At 46.9% G+C, this 19678-nt stretch overlaps 1 protein-coding gene across 6 annotated transcripts in view; it reads left to right on the top strand.

Annotated features, from left to right (window-relative positions):
- Nucleotides 1-19678, top strand: part of LOC126578867 (protein phosphatase 1 regulatory subunit 12B-like) — a 74704-nt gene that overhangs the window by 18430 nt on the left and 36596 nt on the right. The window lies entirely within an intron of this gene.

The raw sequence follows: 19678 nt of genomic DNA, 5'->3' as shown, positions 1-19678 counted from the left end.
GTTGACACCGGGACGTTACTTTATTAAACCAATAATTGATACAAATGACCGAACAGAAATCAATGATCATCATCCATTGATGACCATTTTGTTTGCATCGGTGGAGGGGAATCGGGTGGCCATTATGTGTCGGCAGCAACGTCGCATGATTCTCGCATGATTGCCCAGTATCACATTTCGGGGGGGGACGCGCAGAAGAGGAAGCCATATCAGCGTGTTGCAATCTGCGCAGAAGGGGAAGAGGCACAGCATACGAGGTTCCGTTTTGAAGAATTACTTATTCGCCACAAACCCCCAGGCCGACCACAACCACAGAGCGACAATCGGTTCTCTGTTTCCACCTCTTTAACGGTGAATCCCAAAGGGGGAGCTATGGTATCTAGTGGCGGGAACCGGGGAGTTGAATGTCAACGGTAATTGGAGACAGTCGTAGGCAGTAGCGGCGCACACTGCGCATTGGGTATCTGTCATTCGATGCTAGACGAGCAAACGGACTGCACCGGGACGGTGGTTTTGGTTTAATGAAATCAACCTTCTAACTACCGCGGTGGCGCGCGCGGTTTGATTGTTTAGCTTAAATTGATGATGGCGATACCTTGGGATGTTGTGTACTTGGTCGTCGATTCCACTTCCATCGGAAATTTCCTCGACAGCAATTGAACCAGAGGGGGGAGGGATTGTAATAGACGTATGAGCAGCAGTCCGGGGCATTGAATGTTATCTTATCGTGCCCCAACCGGTGAGCCATCTATCGTGCTGGCCAGTAGGACAACAGACGACCAGCTGTGGTAGCGATAGGCCCCCGGGTCTGTGCCAATACTTACACCACCAGCGACAACAACAACAATCCTATGCTACATCGAATATCGAATTCCATTCGCATGCGCTATCACCTCCGGCGACGGGAGGCGCAACGAAGGACTATCGATGACATCGTCTGCACTCTCGCGTGTATGCTACTAATACCGGCCACACTACGCGCCGTAATACCGAGTTTATGGGCTCGTTCATTAATCTTTTATAAGTCTTCCTGACTCACCGTCACCGTGTGCTGTGTCTAGACTTGGAACAAACCTTTTCGGTCACCATCGGTGGGCTGGAAGTACACCCTCCCAAAAAAGGTCATTTAGTACACCTGTAATGCCCGATAGTTAAGCCTAGTTGTGGGGTTTGCACGTGCGGTACTCAAGTTGCAGATTATCGGCTGTATGGTGCGACCTCACGGAACACAATCCTGCGCTCCAACACCAACCAACGGTATTAGGAAGTCTTATCGGCGGCATACCGTCATACCGTATGCCTCTTAACTTGAGCAATCATCCTCAACATCAGGCGTGTATAGCGTAACGCGAGGTGGTGGATTGTGTTTGCACCAAGTCCAGATATCGATACACCCGCTAGCTGTAGCTGTCCATTGACCGGTGTGGCGTTGCGAGACAGGGATTGGTGGTGGAGAGACGGATTGTTTTACGCCATACAGTACACCCGCAGCTGCTGCTTCGTTTCGTCCAGCTTGGTCTTACTACGCGGTTCGTTGTTGTTGTGGTTCGATCGTTGATCATTGATTTGCTTCGCCCTGCCCTCGCATTTCTCGGACCCGGAAAGTTCTCTAGCGGTATGTTGGACCACAGTCCGTCCGCCTACTGCGTGGCCTGTCAGAAGAACTATTCGCAACTAATGTCAGTGTTCCGCGTGCATCTCCTCCGCTGGTATTGCTTACCGTGTTTGGCAGAACTAATCAGAGCAGGCCACCGCAGGGGTTGGTGGTGCTTAGTGCGCTAGTTCCACTTGGACAAACAATCCCCATTCGAACGGGCGCGCTCCCGCGCTCACAGGATAATTAAATTTGACTTAATTTCCTTCGCTTCGATGGCAGGGTAGCTGACTATTGGAATCGCTAGACCAGACCAGACCAGACCAGATTCCACTTGGCATGTGCTGGTTCTGGCAATGGTGCTGCTCCAATCCGCTACCTCTAGCGGGATCCAGTTCTGCCGTTTTGCGCTTTGCGTTCTGTGTATGTCTTGCGGTACAGTTGGTTATTAGCTGCTGCTGCTGCTCTGCTGTAGAGTTTGTTGCACTGAAGCGAAACCAAAAGACGTTACTGGAGCGCACACTGAGTGTATGTTTGGGTCTGGGGGGGATTGTGGTTGCATATGGTGAGGTTTGCAATTGTTTTTTTTTCCTCCGTATATATTCTGTACCTACCTCTCTTTTTATCTTCAAAACACCCTCTTATCACCGTACCGTGGCTTCTGTGGTTCCACTTCGCTAACATTAAGCGGAAGCTGCATTGACTTTAATATCACTTCATCCAAGCAGGCGTCTCGTGGGTTCTCTTCTACACATCAGCATCGACTGGTGCTGTACCACCGTTGACTTCACGATAGAGCCACGGCCACAAATGATGATGAACTTGCTCTTAGCATATGTTGAGCGAGAAGCGCAAGGTTTTCAGCTGCTGCTGTTAGTTCGTTTCGTCTTTCAACAGCCAGGGGTCCCGGTGTGGTGTGGTACTTGGCTGCTGCGGGTGCTGCTGGCTGCTTGTGGTAAGGTTTTGAATTGGTGTTTTTGCTAGAGTGGATTGGAATGTAAATTAGCGTTCCCCTATACCACCCGGTCGTTGGCCAATTTCTCGCTACCTCGCTCGTGCCCCATTTGATGGTACCTGATATCGCGCAGAGAGTAAAGAGAGAGACAGAGAGAGAGAGAGAGAGAGAGAAGAGAGAGAGAGAGGTCTACACGTTGGCTTACTTGCGTCGCGCCACTGAGTTCGACATTGACTCGCACCCTCGTTGACTCGGTGCAGAGAAGCGTTTGATTAAAGGGATGATGAATGATTGACTCATGTTGGCGGGTGCGATGAGCGCTGGGTAACTAAATGAGGTAGCTCCAGTCGTCCCGTTTTGTTGGCACACGCAAAGGTTCTGCGTCAAAACAGCTTCCCCTCGGCAGGTTGCTGACTGTAAATTGAATGAGTGTATGATGTGCCTTCATTCATCAATTTAAGACAGCGCAACCGTGCCCGTTGTTATCAATGTAATGGGTGGCGGGGGCGCGAATCGGATGTTATAATGTTATGCCAACCGATTTCGCCACTGATAACGCGGTCCTGATGGTTTGTTGGCTGTCGGTACATAATTTATAGGAACGATCCAAGTAGTTCGGCGGCAAATCGAAGCTGACTAGTCGGTAGAGGCTTACTGTCGACTCAATATTTTTGATAACCTTATTTTTAAATTTATTTTTATATTTTTCGACTCAAAGAAGAGTTTGCGTATTTAATTTCTATTATGACATTTATTTTTGTATTTTTCTTTTGTTTTTTTTTTTTTAATTTGCTGACGCTTTCGGTGGTGAAATCTTTCATAATTTTGAATATTTAACCTGCATTATATTTACCTTTTTTCATTCAACAGATTTTCATATCTGTTGATGATCGTGAAAAGGTGTAGTTTAATAAAATATTCACGAGAAAAAAGTTAGCTTGCTCCGCAACCAGCTAAATCAATCATCTGCAACGCTTCGTTAAAAACTCAACAACAGCACGTGATCATGCGCTTTGCAAAGCCTCTTTCTATGCCTCGCCTCGATTGATTCAATTTCTATCGCCAAATTTATGCTTCTTTTTTTTTGTAATGGCGCCTCCACTGAATGTTCATTTAATTGCATCGTTTGCACCACTGTGTCATACCATTTGGCGCTTCATCGACCGTACGGACCGTGCGTTCGTGCATGCGTGCGTGCGTGCATGCGTGACCGCCGGCCCATCTGCTTGCGTACGCTACGTGCCGATGTTGCCGCACATAAAATGGTCTGGCCGCCACTGGCGTTCCGGCCATTCCACGTTCGTGAGGACGGCGGTGTAAGGTTGCGGCAAAAATCACAGAAATACTTTCCATCTGTGCTGCGCCGGGCTGCGTTGCGATCGATTCAAATCAAAACGCGCGCTTATGCCAGATGATGGCAGATTTGGAAAATGGAAAATTAGCATTCAATTGGACCCACCTTCCACGCCAGCAGCTGGAATTTTTAGCAATTTACAGCGAGTTTCAACGTGGTACCAGCAGTTTCACAGTTTTCCAATCGAACACCAGTGATGCAGCGAAGCATAGCGATGGCTAACATTGCACTGAATTCGAAACGATGGCGCCAAATCGAAACGATTGCCGTACGTCACAGCTGTCGAGGGTCCCAATTAATAAGTTCATAATTGCTGTGATTGCATTTGTGGTGTTTTTTTTTAAGTGAAACATTACACAGCATTACAGAAACATGTCGCAACTTATGGCAACTCAGACTTTCTGTGTAGCTCATTGTTGCTGTTAGTAAATGAATTTCACATTTTATGCTCCTCTTTATACAATCAAACATGTTTAAAAATGCGAGAAACAGTACTAACTAACTAACTATGCAGAAAAAACATATTATTTTCTGCAGTTTTATGCTGGATGGTGCACTTTAACCCCTGTTCAGTTGCATCACTCTCGCAAAACATGAATTGTTTTTGGGGAAAATTTTCAACAACAATTACCTGTCGTGGACTGTAATGATGGTTATGCGTCTCGGTGAAAACATCATTGGGGGAATGCACGACGGAACGCGGGAAACAATATGATGTCAAAACAGCTGACACCCCTTGGCCCGGTCGAAACGTGCATTAGGCGTGACTCAACGAACGACATAGGAACATGGGAAGGGAGCGTTTAAAGGCACACAAACCTGCGACACGAAATGAAAATGCCACCGTACCTTCGCGTGTTCGTGTGGTGGATGACATAAAAGTGTCAACGGTGCGGATGCTACAATTTGGTAGATAATTTCGTCAATCTACTCGCAAGATTATCATCTTGCCCTCGTCATCGCCCAGTGCACGACTTGTGTTGCGCTGAGAAAATAATGTCAAAATAATTTGTCCGCTTGCTGTTTTTTGCTGTGGAAAAGGGGTCAAAACATGTAGTGGCGCATCGTGACATCATCATTTTGCCGTGTTGCGTGGGGAGGTTAAATACAGATCGTCGTCTGGGTGGAGTTGGATGATATATGCGCGTGACACTGAAGAACGCTTCGAGAAATGGGGCGAAATAAGAAAGACATTTTCTGCAGGTTGATTCTGCTTCCAAGATCAGCCGCGAGTTCAAAGGGATTCCCTTTTCTACCGCGCACACGAAATTCAATGAATAAATAACGAGTGAAAACATACACCGTCAGCGATCTCCATTACCATTTTGTTATCCATATGAATTCGACTGAACGCCCCAATTTTCCCTTGTTTGTTTCCAATTCCGTTCAATTTCGCTGCTAACCGTGCACAGAAGAATCCATCCCCGAGCGAAAGCGAATGGAAAAATTCTGGAAAAAAAACAGCCGCATACAATATGAACGCCTCGTGATGCTTCTTCTTCCCCGCACATCAATCGAACACCTCCTGGAAATACAGTCCGCAGCCTCTTTCATTTTGCGTTCTGCGTTGGTGCGGTTGGTTTGCTCGCAAATTTGTCACTTTGACTCGCGTAATCTACTGACGTTTGTAGAGGAAGATAGACGAACAATAGGGGAACCTTTTTCTCTCTCAGGATCCTGTCCTGCATGAGACAATGTCTGTGAACGACGGGCCTGCGGCTTCGGTTTTGGAGAAGAAGCACCACATAGGGCGCTGTAGGCGCTACGAACTCTCATAAATATTAGCCACGAGAAATGAATCTTCATCAAAAATCCCCCGCATGGCTTACATGGTACATGGTCTGCAACTGTATTTGGGGCCTATTTGTGAGGCTGTTTCTCTTGTGGTAAAGCGAATCCAGTATATCATGTTGATGTCGTCCTGTGCGGAAGGAACACATGGGACTGACGAATTAATCCAAACAAATGGAAAGTGCACAGGACTGAGATAAAAGATATAAAGCAAATCGAAACAACACATCCTAGAGGCACATACAAGCGATACAGAGGCTGAAATACAAGCTGGAAGTATACTTTTTTTTTATTTGTTTTTATGCTTGTTTGTTTGATGGAGCATCCACTCAACCGAGGAATGCATTGTTTCACCAACCAGCCAACCCCATTCGCGCTTTTCATTTATAATCGATTTTTCCGGATCAACATCGATTTCGTGCAAATCCTCATGGTGGTGGTGGTGGTGGTGGTGCTGGTGGATTGTTCCTGGTTTATGTGCGAATCGTTTGTACCGTGATCACCCATTCGCTATGGACACTCCTGCACTCCCACTTTTAATTTACGATCGATCCAACCGGGAAAATGATGACTGGGAACACATGTTGGCCGCACGTTTGTTGCCGATTTTATCACTCGAACGTTACACTCGCCCCCCTGTTTGAATGGCAATTCAGAGTGCGGTCTCTGGTGGAAATCGGGAATCGATTCGATGATTTATTGCTTCGTAGATCACAGTTTTTTGTGTTTTGTTCCCATCGAATAAGAACGTCATGTTTTATGTGTATCTGAATATTCGCTAGGTTGAATAAAAAAAGGCAAACTTGAGATGTCATCAGAATTTGGAAAGGAAAAGCGAGAATATTTCTGAGATATTTCCATCTGGCTGCCACTTCAGCGCTGTTCATGCGTTTTTCAATGCATCATCTGATTCATTCCACGAAGAGACAACTTTGCAAGCCGTTCTGGAAAAGGCAGCAGGCAGCAGACAAGTCTCGAGAGCTTCAAACGAACGAATTCGAATTCATGGTAGATCGTAAAAAGTCATCTTTACCACACCGCGACTGCTGAGTGCACATAAACTTCTCCACCATCCGCAATATGTCGATGTTTAACCATTATTGGCGCGACCATTGCGTCAGTTTTTTTTGTCGTTTACACATCCTCCGGTGGTCTTGTGAGTTGTTAAAGGGGTGTCCCTTTTATCATAATCATGATTCACACGAAGAAAAAAAGAAACACTTTTCCACGAAGAAAGAAGACGAATTTACGCCGAAAGCGAATTTATCATTCTCCCAGCGGTCGGCTATCATCGATGGGCTGCATAAATCGGTTCGATTTATGTGCTATTTGCATAAATCGATCAATGATGGATAGCAGATTCTCGGGAAAGTGGAACCACCACCGGGGAATTGTGCCCGGAACCCCTCAACTCGCTCGTTCTTGCCTGCTCTCGATGTGTGTCTTTCCGCTTCCTGCTCATCACCGGAAGTGGCGCGGCAAAAGCAACAAAAAGTGTGCTGGCGTCTGGGCCACTGATGAAGAGCGTACGTTATGCGCGGTCGGATGATTTGTTTGCACGGGAAAACGTACTTTCCATTCGTCCTTCCTTCCTTTTTTCCCCTTTCTCGAGCGCATATGTGGCGATGCTGGTGGTTTGTAAGTACGCGATCGTTGAACAGAGGGCGTGCCCTTCTCACGAGTTCGCTTTTTGCAAATTTTAGAGGCCGATGATGTGTGCCATAAATTGATTTTTCCTTTCTTTCTCCCGGCACGGGGCGGGTTCGGTTGTGGCTGGAATTTTAGGTTGTGTTCATGGCCGTAGCGTCTGCCTGCGAGACAAACGGCAGCCGAGATGCAATCTAGCGTGTCGATCGATCGATTCACAACCTCTCGATAACGGATATCGGTGCATCGAAACAACCGGTCGCAAGCGATGGTGTCTGGTGCGCCTACTAGCTTCCAATCAATCTTCCAATGTCGCTCAACGTTCTAGATTCGTTCGAGATTCTAGCAGGTGATGCATCGTTGTTTGATGCCTTTGTTTTAACGAATACTTGCTTTTGAACGAACAATTTATATTCTTTTCCATGTTAGCCGTGGGTTTTTACACACTTTATCGATCTCTTAGTTACAAGATTCAGACTTATTTCCGATTATTCTCTTCCCTTTTTAACAAAAATCTTGCATAAAGTTATACAATACATTTGCTAAAGGTTTAAATATGCCTTTTATATATTTTTTTAATTACAAAACAACCGAAACAGTTTTTGTTTCAAACTTAAACCATATTTCAATAAAATAACCAAACGATTATAAAATCACCTGGCACACCACATTTCTTAAGCAAATTATGCCATAGTTTCGCTAAAATTGATTATAAACGCAGTGAGCGGTCTCCAACGGTTCCGTCGCCAACGTCAGCTGCGATGATCTAACGCGTTTGAACCGTTTTCGCTCCGGCCTACTCCGATTAACCGGAGGCGCACGAAATCATATGCTGATTACAATTGCTGGCGGCTGCTCTGATGGTGGCCGTGCATTTTGCATTCCCAATCAAAAACGGCCCAAAAAAGAGAGATCAAAAAAGAAGTGCGCAAAGCAAATCTGAACAAAACACTTCGTGGCTCCCAGTTGCTGCTGCTGCTGCTGCTGACCGGAACGACGCGGTTAACATGGAAATTACGGAATCATAGGATTTCATCCGCACGAGTCTACGCTGCTGGACCCATTTTCCGCCCTCTGCTGTGTGCCGCCTTCGTGGAAAATCGAGATCGTTGTGCTAATAATGCTTTACAGTTAGTCGGTCTGCACTTCTACCACCGACCGTTCGCTCGTTGTGCCAAGTGACTTTGGTTGTCTGGTGTCTTCCATTCATGGACCACCCTTATCGATTGTCAGACAGAGCCCGATGGCCGATAGCCCAGGGGGAGGAAAACTCATCTTTCGAGACGTGCGCTCCCGACCGGCGACCGAGAAAGCCCACTGTAGACAGCCGGTCTGGCAAAAGCGTAATAAGAAGGGGACCATGAAGTGAAAAACGGGGAAAACACTCTTCGCACTCGGTCGATCCCGACCCCAAAAATCGACAAGTTTGCATGAATAAATTGTTTGTTTTTATTTGCATTTCACTCGGGAATGGTTGGAACGTTGCCGTTGCGAGCCGCCATTCGCAGGACTTTCATCGTCATCGTCATCGTCCTCGTCGTTGCTGTCGTCATTGACTGGATTGTGCATGGGATGGGAGCAAGTTCAGCTTCTTGTCATCTTCTTTGTCGTCGCTTTTGACGCTGGTGAAGAGAGAGAAAGAGCTTCCAATTTCCTGCACGTTTCGCCCACCAGCAATTGTCGTAGTCGTTTGTAATCGTTAAAAATGACAGCATTATGTTGTAAGTTAAGCCTTCTACTTGCTACCAGCCTTTCTCGAGCCGATGTATCGCTCCCCAATGGGTTCAAATTTATGATGAAAGCGAAGGCGAGGGAGATGCGGACCACGGAACATGGATAACCGGTGAACGGCGACTGAAGGAGTGTTTTTTTTTTTTTTGGCAAACGGATGGATGAATTTTGCAATCCTTTGCCTCCATTGCTTAGCATTCTGTGCGCCAAAAGGTTAAAGGTTTTCACTCGGTTCCACAGAATGGCAGAAGGATACGGTGGCGCAGGGTGAACAGGATACACTTTGTGGAGACAATGGTCGCGCACGCGGTGGCCATTTGAAATTGTGCCCGAAAGCAAGCACGCAAAAGGCCCGCGGCAACGTTTGCCCTTAACGAACTGTGGTTGTAATGGAGAGTGTTTCGTCTTTTCGAGGAATGAATTCGTGTTTTTGTTATGCTGGCAGCATTTTTTTTGTGTAATATGTTAGGTTCGCTCCCCCCGAGGGGTCCAGTTCGTTTATTGGAAACGGTCTTTCGATTTTGGAATATTCTTTCCTCATATTAAAAGCATTTCGAATAGAGCGGCAAGAGCGGCTGAGCTGATAATAAGAAGCAACATGTTGAATGCTTTTTATCAAGAATTCTTAAGGCCAAGGAGCATATTTCATCGGTCCATTATCTGGATTAGCAATACTTTGATTTGTTTCTAATGTTAAATGCCTGAACTTAATCACTTCTTCTGGTCTCCTTCCATGACATTCATTAGCAAACTGTACATAAATGTCTTGCAAAAGTGACAACGACTTATCGCTCGAAAGAAGGGCCGCCATCACATCATGAATGCGTTATGAGCGAGTGTATCATTGCTTAGTGCTGCAACCAGTGCGATGATCTACATCACAATGATGCATTCCTCTAAACCCCAGGATCAAATCTACATCCAAAGGGTGATGAAATGTAATACCCCAAGCTAATGCTTTGCATTGGTTGGTCCTGGGAACACAACCGGATGCTGTTAGTACGACACCGAGGCTAGAAGCTGTCATCCAAAAATGTAAATTACATTCTGCCTTCCCTCATGTGGTGTAGTGAAGCCATAAAGCCACTAGCTTTTCGGTAACTAGCACCTCCAGTCATCACCAACAACATGAGTGAGAACAAATCTACTCAACGAAACTGTTGCCTTGCCGCTTAGCGCCAACAATGTACACAATTTCAAGTGCATAACTCTGATCCCGGTGCCAATTTATGTAGAAGCATTCCCTACATCAGCTCGTTGGTGCATCCAGAGGGTCTTTGCGCATCACCCTGTCTGTCATGGGTGTACAGTGCCCCTCTGCATAGTAAACGGGACATGCTGCGCATGCTGGGATGCTCCGGCTATTGTTTGATTACTGGCAGGCGAACGGCGAGTGCATGCTGTGCACGTGAGCAAAGTAGACATAGACGGGGATCCCCTTGGTCTCTTTTGCATCGTTGGGAAGTTTGTGCGAAATTGAAATTTTGCTTTCAAAGCACTCGGTCGCTGTGTGTGTTTGGTGTGTCCATAAGTGTCTAGCAAGTTCCGCCCAAGCTGCCCAGCGTGTGAAGTGAGTGAAGGCACAAGAAGTGAAAAATACATCCCCAGACACAACAAAGAACAGTAGCAGGCAGCAGCAGCAGCGGCAGCAGCCACATCGGAAGGTCGGTTGTTTCCGGTTGAAGTTGCAGCACCAGCGCCACAAAATTTCCATATTGCACTTCCTGTGGTGTGCACGAACGGTAAGGACGAACCCGGATGCTGGAGCGACCCGGTTAACCGTACGTACTTTGCCTGCAGTCTGCTGCTGCCCATGATGTGTCCGTTGATGTGAGCGTGAGCACGAAAAACAGGCGTGAAAATGAGTATCTTCATTAAGGGTTTTTTTTGCTGAACATACGCGTGTGTATGTGTGAGTCTGTAGTACGAAAATCCTTTATTATAAAGCAATAAGCTTTTGTAGCGCCGTGGCTTGGGGCACCAAACTATGTTAAGAGTAATTTGATAAGATCGTCGCTCCTCTCACTGGCCTAGTCCATGCCCTGGTGCTGGTTGCTGGTTTTAGAATCACTTCAGCTCTTTCCAGTTCGGTAACATATTTTTGCAACGTGAACTCATAGTTCATGTGCGCGGCACTCTGGGAAGCAATGCGAAGAAAATTCCGTTCCGTGCTGAGCAGAGAATGGCTTTCAGTGACCCACTAGGGCATAGAACCGCGAAAACATGATGATGATGATGGCGAAGCAAATGATGCGTGCACTGCTGTAATAATTGAAAGAGGCACCAAGGCTCACTCTATCTGGATGCAAGTGCTTTTCACTGCATTTTATTGCCATCTATAATGAGCGTTTAGCGCAGGAAGCGTGTGTTCGATCAATGCGCTTTTCGGCATTACAGCATGACATGCTGCCTTCTAGCAGGGCCTGGCTCATGAACTGAACATTTGAAATCAATTTCTTAGAAAAGGGGAAAACGTTATAAACAATCATAGAATAATTTGTTTTCTATTTTTAAATGAGATATTCTATATGCTGTTGAAATATGTTTTTATATTTTTAAAAATCAAATCTGTAAAAATGATGAGACAGATTGGGAATCTCTATTTTGCATGAATATGATTTTTAAATTCGAAAAGAATAACGAGAGTATATAATTTTATTCATACATCTTCAAACTGATGTATTAATTTAGTAGAGTATAAGGAATGCTATAGATTCTCTTCTTTTCACATTGAATTTTCCCCAAAAACGACCTTCGCTTTAATGTTGTCATACGTTCTTTGGCCTTTCCATGACTCGTCGTCGCCCCGTCAATTTCCCACGCGTAGCGAACATAAAGCGTAATGTTTATAACACATTTACGCGCAAAACGTTGCTCTCCGCTCTCTCCATCCCTCATGAAAAATGGCACGCCAACCGTGAGGACGCATCTCGAGAACGGTTGTGTTCCCTTTTGCTTCCAAATGGGAGACCGGAGACTAATTCGAGCCGGCCGGTTCCCATTGGGGCTACAAATTTCCGTTTTGAATGGGGAGGACATTCTTTTGGAGGCGTGAATTCACTTGTCACCACTACGTTTGCTCTTCTCGTTCGTTGAAACGAAAAGATATTGATAAAATCATTAGAAAAGTTCCTTTTGCGTTGTTTTTGTTTTCAATCAGCTTCCAACGAACCGTAACCAAGGCGGGAGGGGGAAAGGTCGGAGAGGTTGTGTTGCTTCAGAACTTCAGAACCGGAAACGCGGGAACGGGTTCCCCATGGGAACGGCTTCTAGCGTTTGTTCATTCGATCCTCCTCTAGCCCTAGCTCGGGGGAAAGTTTATTACAAAACGGCGCGTGTGTGTCTGTGGGTGTAACCGGAAAAGTCTTTTCGCCGGGCCGGGCGCATGCACGATCCCGTGGGAACTTTATTGAATCACAGCAAGCTGATGGCGAGGATCAGTTGATGCGACAGGCGAGCTCCGCACAAACGGGCAAGCACATCAACTAGGGCACAACCAGGGTGTTGTTGTGGGGTTTTTTTTCGAAAAAAAACTTTCAAACCACCGCAACCTCCACACACCCTTTCCTGTGGGTCGTAGTTCTGTGGCCCAGAAAGGTTATAAATTGCGCCGACCTCTAGCGTAGGGTAATTGCATTTTGGTTTCGCTTTGGTTTTGTGATGCGTACCGCGGTGTACCCCGGAGTGAAGGGATTTTGATACTCGTTTTTGCATACTTTCCCCGTTCCCCGACGCACTGCCGACCGAGTCGACATCGAAAAAAGGAGAAGAGTTTCATTGTAGTCCTTTTCTCCTCCTCGCTTCACTTATGCGGAAGGAGACGCGAGGTGTATCGGTGTAATTGGTCCATCCTCAGTATCACCGTCGGTGTTGCGGTTCCGTAACTAACCGAAGGAAACTTCATCACCGAAACACAGTTCCCGTTGGTTGGTGGCCACAGGACGAGCTAGCGGACCAGGTAATTGGATTTGCACGCAAAGAAAGCATCCAGCGCCGGGGAGTTGAGGGACAAATGCTATGGCGTGGAATAAACCTATGGGCCGCCATTTTTTTTCTCTTTTTTTTATAGGATAGATAATGCTCCCGCGTGCACGAAGCTGGTTCGATGCGCAGCGAACTTCATTAAAAGTTTTCCCCATTTGGCGCTACATATCGTATGTTGCCTCATTAAGGGAATGTTTTATGTGGCGCGTTGTTGTAGCTAGCATCCGTTGATGTCGTTTTGCAGAGTTTGGAGTGGAAATAGCATATTCTGCAAATGCTTCCAGATATCTTTATTGCTTCTGCGGATTTTATTAAATCCCCTCTTTAAGCAAAATAACAAAACGACAAGCCATTATCTTCCTCGTAACCCGTGTAGCTCGCGAATAAGTTCATCCTGTCCGCGAATTCGCTTTTCATGGCCTCAATTCCATGGCCCCGCCAGGAGCGAAGCCATTTTTTGTTCCCTGTCTGTCTGGCCTTCTCCTTGGAAAGACTGCATTCGATCGCGTGTTGCTTACCGATTAACCCACTTCTGCCCGCTACCTGCCACAGTTTGGCCTTCCAGAACTCATTCCCTTTGGGCTTCGGGAGTTCCGGAGGCACTTTGTTCGCGTGTCCCGTTGCTTGTTTCGTTGGGGGCGCGGAGGGTTCGTTCGTTGTGGTACCTGCGGTCACATTAGGGGGTCGGTTGGGATGGTGATACTGCAACAAAAAAGGAGCTGGTGGTGCTGGTGGGTGGAAGTAGCAGCAGCGCGAGTGTAAACAATTTATTGCATCCTTGCAACATGCCTTTGAGTTCCGGAGTTCCGGCACCTCTCACTCCTTTCGCGCTGGCAACAAAATACCTTGACCTGTCTGCTTCAAACGTCCCACGACCACGGCTTAGCCTCGTTTTGGGAGCGTGATAAAATTCCTGGAACCGATATGACCTTCCAGAGAGAGCGAGAGAGAAAGAGAGACCGTTCCAGAAGCAGATGGAAATGGAAAGGCTGAAAACCCGGAACGGGTAGTAGGATAAAAATACTCAACCCCACCCCAACAAAGCGACAGGAAGCGCTATTTTTGGGTCATGGTTAAATGCGCCAAGGGTCCAAGGATACGTGGCCTAGCCATGATTAGATCGCCTGCTTCTCGTCAGCTCGTGTGCTACGAGTGTTTTGCCGTCCGAACCGGAAAGCGATTAAAGGGCTCTTCGTCCCCCGCCCCAGAGTTCCGAGATCCGAGTCGGATAAACGATTTGCTGTGTTTCACACGCTCTCACGCTTCGTTGTCCATTATCTTCCTGTCAGCGGATATCTTTTCTCTTTTCTCTGCCGTCCCGCTCTGTGCATCGATTGTTTCAAAAGAATGATACCACTTAAGGGGTGAACTGTGGCCGCGCTACTCACATGTCGAGACACGGACACACTGCTTCATGATCCTGGCTCGTGCTCAGCTGCAGAGCCGAGAGACAGACGGAATGTGATGATGTTCGTTGCTTCGTTTGCTCAATCTTGTTCGTTCGGTTGCGGTATCACCGTGATGGTGACGAGGTGACCACCAGGGAGAGGATAGACTGCGATAAGCGATGGTGAAGCTATTCGCTTAATTATAATTCCCAGGTTTCTTGTAGGGGTGTTCTGTTTGTTATCCTTTTCTCTTGGGTTCATTTTTTCTGTGAAAAGTGTGTTGTTTGTTGTCCACTTTCGCTCGCAGAGTTTAATTTATTTGAAAGCAAACGCTTTGACACAATCATTTTCCCGTTTCTTATCCTTTTCTTATCATCCTTGTGGTACACCTCTGGTTGACCTCCATTAGAAGCTATTCTGTAATCCTTTACTATGCGATGCTTCACTCACTTTAATCCTGGACGACCAAAGGTCACTGGTTCTAAGTTCTCGCAGCATTCCTTTAGAACCATCGACCAACTTCCCAAGGGAATAATTAATCCAACTCCAGCAAACTCAACCCCTTTTCCCCTTTTCAAACCGATCCTTCGTTACAGACGACAGAACCGCCTCACCGTGCACCGATTACAAGCGTCTTGTTCAAACGTCACTCTCAATTTGCAAACTCTCTTGATCGACCATAATCGCTCCCGACCACACTCACCGCCTCTCGAGTGCGCTGTTTCCGCATCCCGTCGCAACATAAACAACCCCGTCGCCTCCGTCACCGCAGCATCCAAACCAAATGTCAAATATCACGCTGGAAAATCAATAACCGGCGTAACTGCCGGCGTAACTTTCCGTAAAGCCCGAAACTAAGCGTGTCTTGTCTTGTGATTGGACATCATTTATTTGCGATGATTGGGCTCATCTCGTGCCACACCAGCAGCAGCAGCAGCACCGGATTGATGGCAAGAGGAGCGAAGCAGAAGCGCTAATGTTTACCTCTTCGAGACCGCGCTCGCTCGCTCGTAATTAACACATTCTCCTGGCCAAATGTTTGCCGTCGTGCCAGTGGTCTGTGGCTGGCATAAGCTGTCCGTGTTGGTGCTGGTGGTGGTTTGGGAATTATGCGTTCGACCACATCCCTCGGGAGGGGCGCTTTGGCGCGCTCTGGCTTCTCGCTTACGTTTGCAGAAAGCCAGACCTCATCGTGTCATTTCGTTGGCAATTAATCTCCTTCTTTGCCCCTTGACTGTCTGCCAATTCAATGGTTGTATTGCCGTCTGTTGGATGGTCTCTCACGAGAATGGAAAGTTTGATCGCGCTGCTACTGTTTGGTCAAATCGAACACGATGCGATTGAGACGCTTTTTCGGACGTCGGATCAATAAAATCGGCTTTGAGTTGGGATCCGGGATACCCGAGGACCACTGTCAGTTCTAGGGCAGTTATTTGGATTTGTCATGCCGTGTGGACCAAGGATATCGTGACGCACGAGAGAGACAGGGATCCTCTGGACTGGAAGGATGCTAATTTATTGATTTCGCTTCTCTCTCTCTTTGTGTCTCTCGCCTGATGGCACTGCCATTCAAGCAGCCAGTGAGCTAATGCCATTAATTGACCGAAGCGCAGCTTTGTTCCAAAGTTAGAGGGCATCTCGCTTGGATGCTTCCTTTTCTTTGGCCTCCGATGGAGGCGCCTGGTTTGACTCCGATGGAGGCGCCTAGTGCTTCACCATCCAGACCGGATTCCCTTCCCACGCAACTCCATTGACGAACAACGAATGGCTCTTAAAACTCCCGCGATATCTTTTGGGCCAATTAAAATCCTTCCAGTAGCGCATCCTTTAGCGCGCGCGCGCGTCCAGCATAATTGTGTCTGCGGCTAATGCGGACCCTTTCGCAGCGGTGCGAACACCTGCGGCTGATCGTAGTCTGGCATTTTGGGTTGACATTAAAGGAAGGAGGCCATAACCGACATTCGGCAATTAGTGCGGGGCAGCCGGAACGGGCCACGGCCATGCTCGTTAGAGATGATTGATTTTGTTGGAATTAATTCACTTTAACCATCGCGCCCAGTGTTTTGGTTGATTTGAGACCACTTGTCCAGGAACCAATGTCCTCCTGTCCTGGGTGGAGCCTCCTCGGAGATGCGTATTGCCATTGATCAACGGATCAGGTCCGTGATTGCGCATTTCCATCACGTTTACGGCCCACAGTGGGGTTTGGACCATAATTTGGCGCTCCGTGGGCGCTCAGCCGGTTGCTTCGGTTTGAATAGTAAACACGTGCCTGCGTGTACATTGGCCAGGTACCGTGATTGTGTCAGCCAGTGAGGGAGCATCATCGAGGACAGCGTACGATGCCGATGACGTACCATCTTCCAGAGGAGTCGAGGCGAGCGAGCACCCCCGGGGATGATTAATATTCCGTCGGGGATGTTGAATGGTTTTCTCGCTAGATTTCGTGGCAATTTTTTCGTCGCCGTACAGGAAATGAATCAATTGCAGATACAAGTAGAGAGAGAGAGAGAGAGAGAGAGAGAGAGAAAGAGAGAGAGAGAGAGAGCTGCCTTGTAGCACCTGAGCTCTGGTGCGCTGTTGTGCTTATGATGATGTTAGGTCTGCAGGAAATGTCCTTTTCCTTCCCATGACACGTTGTTTGTTATCAGCATCATGGCCTTACCGATGTAATCGTATCGTACAGAGTGGCGCAGTAGGTGTTGAAGATACAAATTGAGATTTCATGCTGCTTGATCATTCGTTGTGCGTTCGGGTTTTGTGAATGGAATTCCATTTCCTTGCGTCTTCTTCTCGCGAAGATGCTGACGTCTTAGCGACGATTATGCAAAGTGAAAATCATCAGCAATGTATTATCTAAAACAACTATTGACGCACCAGTTATCCGGATCGAGCGAGATTCCCTTTAATGCTCTGTTTGCCATTTACACTTAAAGCGTAAGCCATAACTGCACTGCAAACGAGTGGTATAAGCACGCATAATCCTTGCGTTACCTTCCGTTAAGAGGGCGTGAAAGTGATTTCTTCGAACCTGTTTCCATTCCCATCGCAGGCCAATTTGCAAAAACGATTCCAAGAGAACCGGAAAGAAAGAAAAAGAGAGAAAGAACGAGAGTAACCAAACAAATCTTGGTAATCGATTAATCTTCCTCTTCCTCGGTGCTTCGCGTAAGTTCTCGTAGCCATAATGCTTCGGAACACTGAAGTGGCAAAATGGTGCAGAATAAACACACGCCTGCCGGGCCAAGGACAGGATGGCCAAGCCGTAAGTCCGTTCAATCCGCCAGTCCGATACCATAAACAACTGGCTGCGAGCCGAACCAAGTGAACCACCGCGGCCAAGAGCTGGTTCCAGCATTTGTGTGCAATCGGAACGTTGCAAATCGTTTTATTGCCGTGGCCGTAACACGGAGTTAGCTAGCCGGGTCTGCTGTGCGCCCGGGATTAATAAATTTCTGCCGCATCACCCTCACAATCCCTTTTGTTGTTTGCGGAGTGGAGCGCGAATGGTAAGCCGCTTAACACGCTTCGCGGTACTTGATGTACGCGACCGGCACGCGGTTCGGGTGTACTTTTGATTAAAACTAAATAAATTATTTTTTACCCCCGCACACTCGCCCATTCTCGCTCTCCCGCTGTGGTAGTGGAGGGCTGCAAAGCAACTCCGGTCGTGTAAATCAATCGGAAAATGTAATTAAAACCCTCCGACGACGACCGTCGACGACGATGCTTCTTCCGCGGGGGAAAAACGGAGATCCCGACAGTTGAGTGATGAAATTTACTGCCGCCCAAAAAGTGTGCCCCACCGTGTGTGCGTGGCCATTAAACTTTGTGCCCGTCATCGATATTTGTTTTACCGTTGGCATTGCGCGTGCTCGCCGCCGGTTGAGCTTGATGATCGCCACTTCACACCAACCGCCGTACGCTTGCCGCACGATGGGACTGGCGATGGAAATTTGATTACTGTCCTGTCCTGTCTTGTCCATCCAGGTCCCAGGCACCAGGCAGACACCAGTCCATGGTGTTCATCAGTAATATCTCGTCGTCTGTCACCGTCCGGAAGCGAGGAGCACATCGGAAACCACGCTCTGCTTCTGCTTCTCCGGGTGCCGCACAGGAAGACTTTATTTAATTTGATTCTCTCACTGTCACTTGGTTGCTGTCGCAGTCGTTTGGTGCAAAAATCATCGTGTTTTGTTGCTAAACGAAACGAAAAAGAATCGTCAGTAAAAGCGTCTCTCGGGGGTTAAAGTGTTTACCTTGTTAAATTGTAAATTTACCTTGTTAAATTGCAGGAAGTGGGAAATATGTTTTCATTATGCCAGCATCCTGCTGGAATGTGCTGGAAAAATTCCTTCGATTAAAGGTGTTTACATTATTAAAATATGTTATTTTTCATTTTAAACTTACCATGTGTTCACAGAATTATCTTACCTAATCTTATTATCCTATCAGGTGTTACTACTACTATGAATCTTACATACATTTGCACCATCTCGTCTTTTTTCTTCTACAAAGTTCATTATTAGCATGCTTCCATGAACTGAATGTGCTTCCAGATCGTTCTTCCTCACGTACGGAGTCAGATATCCTTCTGAATGAACTCCTCGATCGCGGTAGAGATTCAGTAGGTTCATGTTCCCGACAACTTCGAACTGTTTGTTAAATAGTTACGTCACTACGAACACAGTATTCACAATTATCAAAAATTATTTCACTTAAAGAATCCAACAATTAGTACTTTGCAATACTTGTCATTATTTTTAAGGAAGAAAATTATATCTACTGTAAAAATGTTAACTGACCGCGATTAACAGAACTATAAACCACTGTTAAACGTCGTACGAACGTCTGAACTGATCAAAAGGCAACGAGACAATGCTCAATGCTAGCCTTTCGCTGCGGCATGTGTGACCGTTCGTGGACTACCCCTCATTTAATGTGCTTCAATTTTTCTTATCTACTCTTTCATCCATCATTTTCTCTCTCTCTCTCTCTCTCTCTCTCTCTCTCTCTCTCTCTCTCTCTCTCTCTGTCACTCGTTCCCTCGCTCTTTCCGTGTGTGTTTAACTTGCAGCTTACTTCACGCATGGCAGAAGCAGGTTAAGCTCACCGCTCAACGATGAGCTGTGCCGACCGACTCGAAAGAGGATGCGCAAGCTGAGTGCAACCGCTCAAGCAACCGCTACAACGGTACTAATAAGGGAGGAGGAGGTTGTGTATCGCCCATTGGG

Source organism: Anopheles aquasalis, chromosome 3 (genome assembly GCF_943734665.1).
Source record: "Anopheles aquasalis chromosome 3, idAnoAquaMG_Q_19, whole genome shotgun sequence".
In the NCBI taxonomy this organism is placed as follows: Eukaryota; Metazoa; Arthropoda; class Insecta; order Diptera; family Culicidae; genus Anopheles; species Anopheles aquasalis.
This window is presented reverse-complemented; position numbering and strand designations above follow the sequence as displayed.